This window comes from Misgurnus anguillicaudatus, chromosome 21 (assembly GCF_027580225.2).
Source record: "Misgurnus anguillicaudatus chromosome 21, ASM2758022v2, whole genome shotgun sequence".
Taxonomy (NCBI): domain Eukaryota; kingdom Metazoa; phylum Chordata; class Actinopteri; order Cypriniformes; family Cobitidae; genus Misgurnus; species Misgurnus anguillicaudatus.
Window position 1 is genome coordinate 15,172,501 of NC_073357.2, and position 7,500 is coordinate 15,180,000.

The following is a 7,500-nucleotide window of genomic DNA, read 5'->3' on the forward strand; positions in this document are numbered from 1 at the left end:
GCACGCCCGCTCTCGTCTGATCTCGGAAGCCAAGCAGGGTCGGGCCTGGTTAGTACTTGGATGGGAGACCGCCTGGGAATCCCAGGTGCTGTAAGCATTTAATTAATTATTTAATTATTTATTCATATAATTTTTTTCCAGAAATGCATCCTTTCTGTAAGCGTTCGCCGATGGCATGGCGTTGCCACAATAATCTTGAAGTGGCTCTCGAATTGAGTCAGCGCTCGTTTACGGCCACACCACCCTGAGCACGCCCGCTCTCGTCTGATCTCGGAAGCCAAGCAGGGTCGGGCCTGGTTAGTACTTAGATGGGAGACCGCCTGGGAATACCAGGTGCTGTAAGCATTTAATTAATTATTTAATTATTTATTCATATAATTTTTTTCCAGAAATGCATCCTTTCTGTAAGCGTTCGCCGATGGCATGGCGTTGCCACATTAGTCTTGAAGTGGCTCTCGAATCGAGTCAGCGCTCGCTTATGGCCACACCACCCTGAGCACGCCCGCTCTCGTCTGATCTCGGAAGCCAAGCAGGGTCGGGCCTGGTTAGTACTTGGATGGGAGACCGCCTGGGAATACCAGGTGCTGTAAGCATTTAATTAATTATTTAATTATTTATTCATATAATTTTTTCCAGAAATGCATCCTTTCTGTAAGCGTTCGCACATGGCATGGCGTTGCCACATTAGTCTTAAAGTGGCTCTCGAATCGAGTCAGCGCTCGCTTACGGCCACACCACCCTGAGCACGCCCGCTCTCGTCTGATCTCGGAAGCCAAGCAGGGTCGGGCCTGGTTAGTACTTGGATGGGAGACCGCCTGGGAATACCAGGTGCTGTAAGCATTTAATTCTTTATTTAATTAATTATTTAATTATTTATTCATATAATTTTTTTCCAGAAATGCATCCTTTCTGTAAGCGTTCGCCGATGGCATGGCGTTGCCACATTAGTCTTGAAGTGGCTCTCGAATCGGGTCAGCGCTCGCTTACGGCCACACCACCCTGAGCATGCCCGCTCTCGTCTGATCTCGGAAGCCAAACATTGTCGGGCCTGGTTAGTACTTGGATGGGAGACCTCCTGGGAATACCAGGTGCTGTAAGCATTTAATTCTTTATTTAATTAATTATTTAATTACTTATTCATATAATTTTTTTTCAGAAATGCATCCTTTCTGTAAGCGTTCGCCGATGGCATGGCGTTGCCACATTAGTCTTGAAGTGGCTCTCGAATCGAGTCAGCGCTCGCTTACGGCCACAACACCCTGAGCACGCCCGCTCTCGTCTGATCTCGGAAGCCAAGCAGGGTCGGGCCTGGTTAGTACTTGGATGGGAGACCGCCTGGGAATGCCAGGTGCTGTAAGCATTTAATTAATTATTTATTTATTTATTCATATAATTTTTTTCCAGAAATGCATCCTTTCTGTAAGCGTTCGCCGATGGCATGGCGTTGCAACATTAGTCTTGAAGTGGCTCTCGAATCGAAACAGTGCTCGCTTACGGCCACACCACCCTGAGCACGCCCGCTCTCTTCTGATCTCGGAAGCCAAGCAGGGTCGGGCCTGGTTAGTACTTGGATGGGAGTCCGCCTGGGAATACCAGGTGCTGTAAGCATTTAATTAATTATTTATTTATTTATTCATATAATTTTTTTCCAGAAATGCATCCTTTCTGTAAGCGTTCGCCGATGGCATGGCGTTGCCACATTAGTCTTGAAGTGGCTCTCGAATCGAGTCAGCGCTCGCTTACGGCCACACCACCCTGAGCACGCCCGCTCTCGTCTGATCTCGGAAGCCAAGCAGGGTCGGGCCTGGTTAGTACTTGGATGGTAGACCGCCTGGGAATACCAGGTGCTGTAAGCATTTAATTAATTATTTAATTATTTATTCATATAATTTTTTTCCAGAAATGCATCCTTTCTGTAAGCTTTCGCCGATGGCATGGCGTTGCCACATTAGTCTTGAAGTGGCTCTCGAATCGAGTCAGCGCTCGCTTACGGCCACACCACCCTGAGCACGCCCGCTCTCGTCTGATCTCGGAAACCAAGCAGGGTCGGGCCTGGTTAGTACTTGGATGGGAGACCGCCTGGGAATACCAGGTGCTGTAAGCATTTAATTATTTATTTAATTATTTATTCATATATTTTTTTTCCAGAAATGCATCCTTTCTGTAAGCGTTCGCCGATGGCATGGCGTTGCCACATTAATCTTGAAGTGGCTCTCGAATTGAGTCAGCGCTCGCTTACGGCCACACCACCCTGAGCACGCCCGCTCTCGTCTGATCTCGGAAGCCAAGCAGGGTCGGGCCTGGTTAGTACTTGGATGGAGACCGCCTGGGAATACCAGGTGCTGTAAGCATTTAATTAATTATTTAATTATTTATTCATATAATTTTTTCCAGAAATGCATCCTTTCTGTAAGCGTTCGCACATGGCATGGCGTTGCCACATTAGTCTTGAAGTGGCTCTCGAATCGAGTCAGCGCTCGCTTACGGCCACACCACCCTGAGCACGCCCGCTCTCGTCTGATCTCGGAAGCCAAGCAGGGTCGGGCCTGGTTAGTACTTGGATGGGAGACCGCCTGGGAATACCAGGTGCTGTAAGCATTTAATTAATTATTTAATTATTTATTCATATAATTTTTTTCCAGAAATGCATCCTTTCTGTAAGCGTTCGCCGATGGCATGGCGTTGCCACATTAGTCTTGAAGTGGCTCTCGAATTGAGTCAGCGCTCGCTTCATGGCCACACCACCCTGAGCACGCCCGCTCTCGTCTGATCTCGGAAGCCAAGCAGGGTCGGGCCTGGTTAGTACTTGGATGGGAGACCGCCTGGGAATACCAGGTGCTGTAAGCATTTAATTAATTATTTAATTATTTATTCATATAATTTTTTCCAGAAATGCATCCTTTCTGTAAGCGTTCGCACATGGCATGGCGTTGCCACATTAGTCTTAAAGTGGCTCTCGAATCGAGTCAGCGCTCGCTTACGGCCACACCACCCTGAGCACGCCCGCTCTCGTCTGATCTCGGAAGCCAAGCAGGGTCGGGCCTGGTTAGTACTTGGATGGGAGACCGCCTGGGAATACCAGGTGCTGTAAGCATTTAATTATTTATTTATTTAATTAATTATTTAATTACTTATTCATATAATTTTTTTCCAGAAATGCATCCTTTCTGTAAGCGTTCGCCGATGGCATGGCGTTGCCACATTAGTCTTGAAGTGGCTCTCGAATCGAGTCAGCGCTCGCTTACGGCCACACCACCCTGAGCACGCCCGCTCTCGTCTGATCTCGGAAGCCAAGCAGGGTCGGGCCTGGTTAGTACTTGGATGGGAGACCGCCTGGGAATACCAGGTGCTGTAAGCATTTAATTCTTTATTTAATTAATTATTTAATTATTTATTCATATAATTTTTTTCCAGAAATGCATCCTTTCTGTAAGCGTTCGCCGATGGCATGACGTTGCCACATTAGTGTTGAAGTTGCTCTCGAATCGGGTCAGCGCTCGCTTACGGCCACACCACCCTGAGCACGCCCGCTCTCGTCTGATCTCGGAAGCCAAACAGGGTCGGGCCTGGTTAGTACTTGGATGGGAGACCTCCTGGGAATACCAGGTGCTGTAAGCATTTAATTCTTTATTTAATTAATTATTTAATTACTTATTCATATAATTTTTTTCCAGAAATGCATCTTTTCTGTAAGCGTTCGCCGATGGCATGGCGTTGCCACATTAGTCTTGAAGTGGCTCTCGAATCGAGTCAGCGCTCGCTTACGGCCACACCACCCTGAGCACGCCCGCTCTCGTCTGATCTCGGAAGCCAAGCAGGGTCGGGCCTGGTTAGTACTTGGATGGGAGACCGCCTGGGAATACCAGGTGCTGTAAGCATTTAATTAATTATTTATTCATATAATTTTTTCCAGAAATGCATCCTTTCTGTAAGCGTTCGCCGATGGCATGGCGTTGCCACATTAGTCTTGAAGTGGCTCTCGAATCGAGTCAGCGCTCGCTTACGGCCACACCACCCTGAGCACGCCCGCTCTCGTCTGATCTCGGAAGCCAAGCAGGGTCGGGCCTGGTTAGTACTTGGATGGGAGACCGCCTGGGAATGCCAGGTGCTGTAAGCATTTAATTTTTTATTTAATTAATTATTTAATTATTTACTCATATAATTTTTTTCCAGAAATGCATCCTTTCTGTAAGCGTTCGCCGATGGCATGGCGTTGCCATATTAGTCTTGAAGTGGCTCTCGAATCGAGTCAGCGCTCGCTTACGGCCACACCACCCTGAGCACGCCCGCTCTCGTCTGATCTCGGAAGCCAAGCAGGGTCGGGCCTGGTTAGTACTTGAATGGGAGACAGCCTGGGAATACCAGGTGCTGTAAGCAATTAATTCTTTATTTAATTAATTATTTAATTATTTATTCATTTAATTTTTTTCCAGAAATGCATCCTTTCTGTAAGCGTTCGCCGATGGCATGGCGTTGCCACATTAGTCTTGAAGTGGCTCTCGAATCGAGTCAGCGCTCGCTTACGGCCACACCACCCTGAGCACGCCCGCTCTCGTCTGATCTCGGAAGCCAAGCAGGGTCTTGCCTGGTTAGTACTTGGATGGGAGACCGCCTGGGAATACCAGGTGCTGTAAGCATTTAATTAATTATTTAATTATTTATTCATATAATTTTTTTCCAGAAATGCATCCTTTCTGTAAGCGTTCGCCGATGGCATGGCGTTGCCACTTTAGTCTTGAAGTGGCTCTCGAATCGAGTCAGCGCTCGCTTATGGCCACACCACCCTGAGCACGCCCGCTCTCGTCTGATCTCGGAAGCCAAGCAGGGTCGGGCCTGGTTAGTACTTGGATGGGAGACCGCCTGGGAATACCAGGTGCTGTAAGCATTTAATTATTTATTTAATTATTTATTCATATATTTTTTTTCCAGAAATGCATCCTTTCTGTAAGCGTTCGCCGATGGCATGGCGTTGCCACATTAATCTTGAAGTGGCTCTCGAATTGAGTCAGCGCTCGCTTACGGCCACACCACCCTGAGCACGCCCGCTCTCGTCTGATCTTGGAAGCCAAGCAGGGTCGGGCCTGGTTAGTAATTGGATGGGAGCCGCCTGGGAATACCAGGTGCTGTAAGCATTTAATTAATTATTTAATTATTTATTCATATAATTTTTTCCAGAAATGCATCCTTTCTGTAAGCGTTCGCACATGGCATGGCGTTGCCACATTAGTCTTGAAGTGGCTCTCGAATCGAGTCAGCGCTCGCTTACGGCCACACCACCCTGAGCACGCCCGCTCTCGTCTGATCTCGGAAGCCAAGCAGGGTCGGGCCTGGTTAGTACTTGGATGGGAGACCGCCTGGGAATACCAGGTGCTGTAAGCATTTAATTAATTATTTAATTATTTATTCATATAATTTTTTTCCAGAAATGCATCCTTTCTGTAAGCGTTCGCCGATGGCATGGCGTTGCCACATTAGTCTTGAAGTGGCTCTCGAATCGAGTCAGCGCTCGCTTACGGCCACACCACCCTGAGCACGCCCACTCTCGTCTGATCTCGGAAGCCAAGCAGGGTCGGGCCTGGTTAGTACTTGGATGGGAGGCCGCCTGGGAATACCAGGTGCTGTAAGCATTTAATTAATTATTTAATTATTTATTCATATAATTTTTTTCCAGAAATGCATCCTTTCTGTAAGCGTTCGCCGATGGCATGGCGTTGCCACATTAGTCTTGAAGTGGCTCTCGAATTGAGTCAGCGCTCGCTTCATGGCCACACCACCCTGAGCACGCCCGCTCTCGTCTGATCTCGGAAGCCAAGCAGGGTCGGGCCTGGTTAGTACTTGGATGGGAGACCGCCTGGGAATACCAGGTGCTGTAAGCATTTAATTAATTATTTAATTATTTATTCATATAATTTTTTTCCAGAAATGCATCCTTTCTGTAAGCGTTCGCCGATGGCATGGCGTTGCCACATTAGTCTTGAAGTGGCTCTCGAATCGAGTTAGCGCTCGCTTACGGCCACACCACCCTGAGCACGCCCGCTCTCGTCTGATCTCGGAAGCCAAGCAGGGTCGGGCCTGGTTAGTACTTGGATGGGAGACCGCCTGGGAATACCAGGTGCTGTAAGCATTTAATTATTTATTTATTTAATTAATTATTTAATTACTTATTCATATAATTTTTTTCCAGAAATGCATCCTTTCTGTAAGCGTTCGCCGATGGCATGGCGTTGCCACATTAGTCTTGAAGTGGCTCTCGAATCGAGTCAGCGCTCGCTTATGGCCACACCAACCTGAGCACGCCCGCTCTCGTCTGATCTCGGAAGCCAAGCAGGGTCGGGCCTGGTTAGTACTTGGATGGGAGACCGCCTGGGAATACCAGGTGCTGTAAGCATTTAATTAATTATTTAATTATTTATTCATATAATTTTTTCCAGAAATGCATCCTTTCTGTAAGCGTTCGCACATGGCATGGCGTTGCCACATTAGTCTTGAAGTGGCTCTCGAATCGAGTCGGCGCTCGCTTACGGCCACACCACCCTGAGCACGCCCGCTCTCGTCTGATCTCGGAAGCCAAGCAGGGTCGGGCCTGGTTAGTACTTGGATGGGAGACCGCCTGGGAATACCAGGTGCTGTAAGCATTTAATTAATTATTTAATTATTTTTTCATATAATTTTTTTCCAGAAATGCATCCTTTCTGTAAGCGTTCGCCGATGGCATGGCGTTGCCACATTAGTCTTGAAGTGGCTCTCGAATTGAGTCAGCACTCGCTTATGGCCACACCACCCTGAGCACGCCCGCTCTCGTCTGATCTCGGAAGCCAAGCAGGGTCGGGCCTGGTTAGTACTTGGATGGGAGACCGCCTGGGAATACCAGGTGCTGTAAGCATTTAATTCTTTATTTAATTAATTATTTAATTATTTATTCATATAAATTTTTTCCAGAAATGCATCCTTTCTGTAAGCGTTCGCCGATGGCATGGCGTTGCCACATTAGTCTTGAAGTGGCTCTCGAATCGAGTCAGCGCTCGCTTACGGCCACACCACCCTGAGCACGCCCGCTCTCGTCTGATCTCGGAAGCCAAGCAGGGTCGGGCCTGGTTAGTACTTGGATGGGAGACCGCCTGGGAATACCAGGTGCTGTAAGCATTTAATTAATTATTTATTCATATAATTTTTCCCAGAAATGCATCCTTTCTGTAAGCGTTCGCCGATGGCATGGCGTTGCCACATTAGTCTTGAAGTGGCTCTCGAATCGAGTCAGCGCTCGCTTACGGCCACACCACCCTGAGCACGCCAGCTCTCGTCTGATCTCGGAAGCCAAGCAGGGTCGGGCCTGGTTAGTACTTGGATGGGAGACCGCCTGGGAATCCCAGGTGCTGTAAGCATTTAATTAATTATTTAATTATTTATTCATATAATTTTTTTCCAGAAATGCATCCTTTCTGTAAGCGTTCGCCGATGGCATGGCGTTGCCACATTAATCTTGAAGTGGCTCTCGAATTG

General features: G+C 47.6%; 21 non-coding genes and 9 pseudogenes across 21 annotated transcripts in view; all 30 read left to right on the top strand.

The window, feature by feature from the left end:
• The window catches only part of LOC141357087 (5S ribosomal RNA), a 119-nt gene extending 22 nt beyond the window's left edge, over nucleotides 1-97 (top strand). Inside the window, exon 1 of the ribosomal RNA XR_012363563.1 lies at nucleotides 1-97. This exon is cut by the window's left edge and continues 22 nt beyond it. This is a non-coding gene — a ribosomal RNA (5S ribosomal RNA).
• A 129-nt stretch (nucleotides 98-226) lies between these two features.
• LOC141357757 (5S ribosomal RNA) lies at nucleotides 227-345 on the top strand. The gene has a single exon (XR_012364244.1). It is a non-coding gene; the product is annotated as a 5S ribosomal RNA (ribosomal RNA).
• Nucleotides 346-474: 129 nt separating this feature from the next.
• LOC141357291 (5S ribosomal RNA) lies at nucleotides 475-593 on the top strand. Its single transcript, XR_012363775.1, has one exon. It is a non-coding gene; the product is annotated as a 5S ribosomal RNA (ribosomal RNA).
• A 128-nt stretch (nucleotides 594-721) lies between these two features.
• LOC141355147 (5S ribosomal RNA) lies at nucleotides 722-840 on the top strand. Its single transcript, XR_012361573.1, has one exon. It is a non-coding gene; the product is annotated as a 5S ribosomal RNA (ribosomal RNA).
• A 141-nt stretch (nucleotides 841-981) lies between these two features.
• Nucleotides 982-1,100, top strand: LOC141354185 (5S ribosomal RNA; annotated as a pseudogene).
• A 141-nt stretch (nucleotides 1,101-1,241) lies between these two features.
• Nucleotides 1,242-1,360, top strand: LOC141353834 (5S ribosomal RNA; annotated as a pseudogene).
• Nucleotides 1,361-1,489: 129 nt separating this feature from the next.
• LOC141358302 (5S ribosomal RNA) lies at nucleotides 1,490-1,608 on the top strand. Its single transcript, XR_012364794.1, has one exon. It is a non-coding gene; the product is annotated as a 5S ribosomal RNA (ribosomal RNA).
• Nucleotides 1,609-1,737: 129 nt separating this feature from the next.
• LOC141357875 (5S ribosomal RNA) lies at nucleotides 1,738-1,856 on the top strand. The gene has a single exon (XR_012364364.1). It is a non-coding gene; the product is annotated as a 5S ribosomal RNA (ribosomal RNA).
• Nucleotides 1,857-1,985: 129 nt separating this feature from the next.
• Nucleotides 1,986-2,104, top strand: LOC141358499 (5S ribosomal RNA). Its single transcript, XR_012364994.1, has one exon. It is a non-coding gene; the product is annotated as a 5S ribosomal RNA (ribosomal RNA).
• Nucleotides 2,105-2,233: 129 nt separating this feature from the next.
• Nucleotides 2,234-2,351, top strand: LOC141353809 (5S ribosomal RNA; annotated as a pseudogene).
• A 128-nt stretch (nucleotides 2,352-2,479) lies between these two features.
• LOC141355148 (5S ribosomal RNA) lies at nucleotides 2,480-2,598 on the top strand. Its single transcript, XR_012361574.1, has one exon. It is a non-coding gene; the product is annotated as a 5S ribosomal RNA (ribosomal RNA).
• A 130-nt stretch (nucleotides 2,599-2,728) lies between these two features.
• LOC141354141 (5S ribosomal RNA) lies at nucleotides 2,729-2,847 on the top strand (annotated as a pseudogene).
• A 128-nt stretch (nucleotides 2,848-2,975) lies between these two features.
• Nucleotides 2,976-3,094, top strand: LOC141355149 (5S ribosomal RNA). Its single transcript, XR_012361575.1, has one exon. It is a non-coding gene; the product is annotated as a 5S ribosomal RNA (ribosomal RNA).
• Nucleotides 3,095-3,239: 145 nt separating this feature from the next.
• LOC141355150 (5S ribosomal RNA) lies at nucleotides 3,240-3,358 on the top strand. The gene has a single exon (XR_012361576.1). It is a non-coding gene; the product is annotated as a 5S ribosomal RNA (ribosomal RNA).
• A 141-nt stretch (nucleotides 3,359-3,499) lies between these two features.
• Nucleotides 3,500-3,618, top strand: LOC141357176 (5S ribosomal RNA). The gene has a single exon (XR_012363658.1). It is a non-coding gene; the product is annotated as a 5S ribosomal RNA (ribosomal RNA).
• Nucleotides 3,619-3,759: 141 nt separating this feature from the next.
• On the top strand, nucleotides 3,760-3,878 carry LOC141355151 (5S ribosomal RNA). The gene has a single exon (XR_012361577.1). It is a non-coding gene; the product is annotated as a 5S ribosomal RNA (ribosomal RNA).
• Nucleotides 3,879-3,998: 120 nt separating this feature from the next.
• Nucleotides 3,999-4,117, top strand: LOC141357343 (5S ribosomal RNA). Its single transcript, XR_012363830.1, has one exon. It is a non-coding gene; the product is annotated as a 5S ribosomal RNA (ribosomal RNA).
• A 141-nt stretch (nucleotides 4,118-4,258) lies between these two features.
• LOC141353971 (5S ribosomal RNA) lies at nucleotides 4,259-4,377 on the top strand (annotated as a pseudogene).
• A 141-nt stretch (nucleotides 4,378-4,518) lies between these two features.
• Nucleotides 4,519-4,637, top strand: LOC141354176 (5S ribosomal RNA; annotated as a pseudogene).
• Nucleotides 4,638-4,766: 129 nt separating this feature from the next.
• Nucleotides 4,767-4,885, top strand: LOC141357292 (5S ribosomal RNA). Its single transcript, XR_012363776.1, has one exon. It is a non-coding gene; the product is annotated as a 5S ribosomal RNA (ribosomal RNA).
• A 129-nt stretch (nucleotides 4,886-5,014) lies between these two features.
• LOC141354366 (5S ribosomal RNA) lies at nucleotides 5,015-5,132 on the top strand (annotated as a pseudogene).
• Nucleotides 5,133-5,260: 128 nt separating this feature from the next.
• LOC141355152 (5S ribosomal RNA) lies at nucleotides 5,261-5,379 on the top strand. Its single transcript, XR_012361578.1, has one exon. It is a non-coding gene; the product is annotated as a 5S ribosomal RNA (ribosomal RNA).
• A 129-nt stretch (nucleotides 5,380-5,508) lies between these two features.
• LOC141353922 (5S ribosomal RNA) lies at nucleotides 5,509-5,627 on the top strand (annotated as a pseudogene).
• A 130-nt stretch (nucleotides 5,628-5,757) lies between these two features.
• LOC141354142 (5S ribosomal RNA) lies at nucleotides 5,758-5,876 on the top strand (annotated as a pseudogene).
• Nucleotides 5,877-6,005: 129 nt separating this feature from the next.
• On the top strand, nucleotides 6,006-6,124 carry LOC141355153 (5S ribosomal RNA). The gene has a single exon (XR_012361579.1). It is a non-coding gene; the product is annotated as a 5S ribosomal RNA (ribosomal RNA).
• A 145-nt stretch (nucleotides 6,125-6,269) lies between these two features.
• On the top strand, nucleotides 6,270-6,388 carry LOC141353584 (5S ribosomal RNA). Its single transcript, XR_012360680.1, has one exon. It is a non-coding gene; the product is annotated as a 5S ribosomal RNA (ribosomal RNA).
• Nucleotides 6,389-6,516: 128 nt separating this feature from the next.
• LOC141355154 (5S ribosomal RNA) lies at nucleotides 6,517-6,635 on the top strand. Its single transcript, XR_012361580.1, has one exon. It is a non-coding gene; the product is annotated as a 5S ribosomal RNA (ribosomal RNA).
• A 129-nt stretch (nucleotides 6,636-6,764) lies between these two features.
• On the top strand, nucleotides 6,765-6,883 carry LOC141357293 (5S ribosomal RNA). Its single transcript, XR_012363777.1, has one exon. It is a non-coding gene; the product is annotated as a 5S ribosomal RNA (ribosomal RNA).
• Nucleotides 6,884-7,024: 141 nt separating this feature from the next.
• LOC141355155 (5S ribosomal RNA) lies at nucleotides 7,025-7,143 on the top strand. The gene has a single exon (XR_012361581.1). It is a non-coding gene; the product is annotated as a 5S ribosomal RNA (ribosomal RNA).
• Nucleotides 7,144-7,263: 120 nt separating this feature from the next.
• LOC141353436 (5S ribosomal RNA) lies at nucleotides 7,264-7,382 on the top strand. The gene has a single exon (XR_012360532.1). It is a non-coding gene; the product is annotated as a 5S ribosomal RNA (ribosomal RNA).
• Nucleotides 7,383-7,500: the final 118 nt, after the last annotated feature.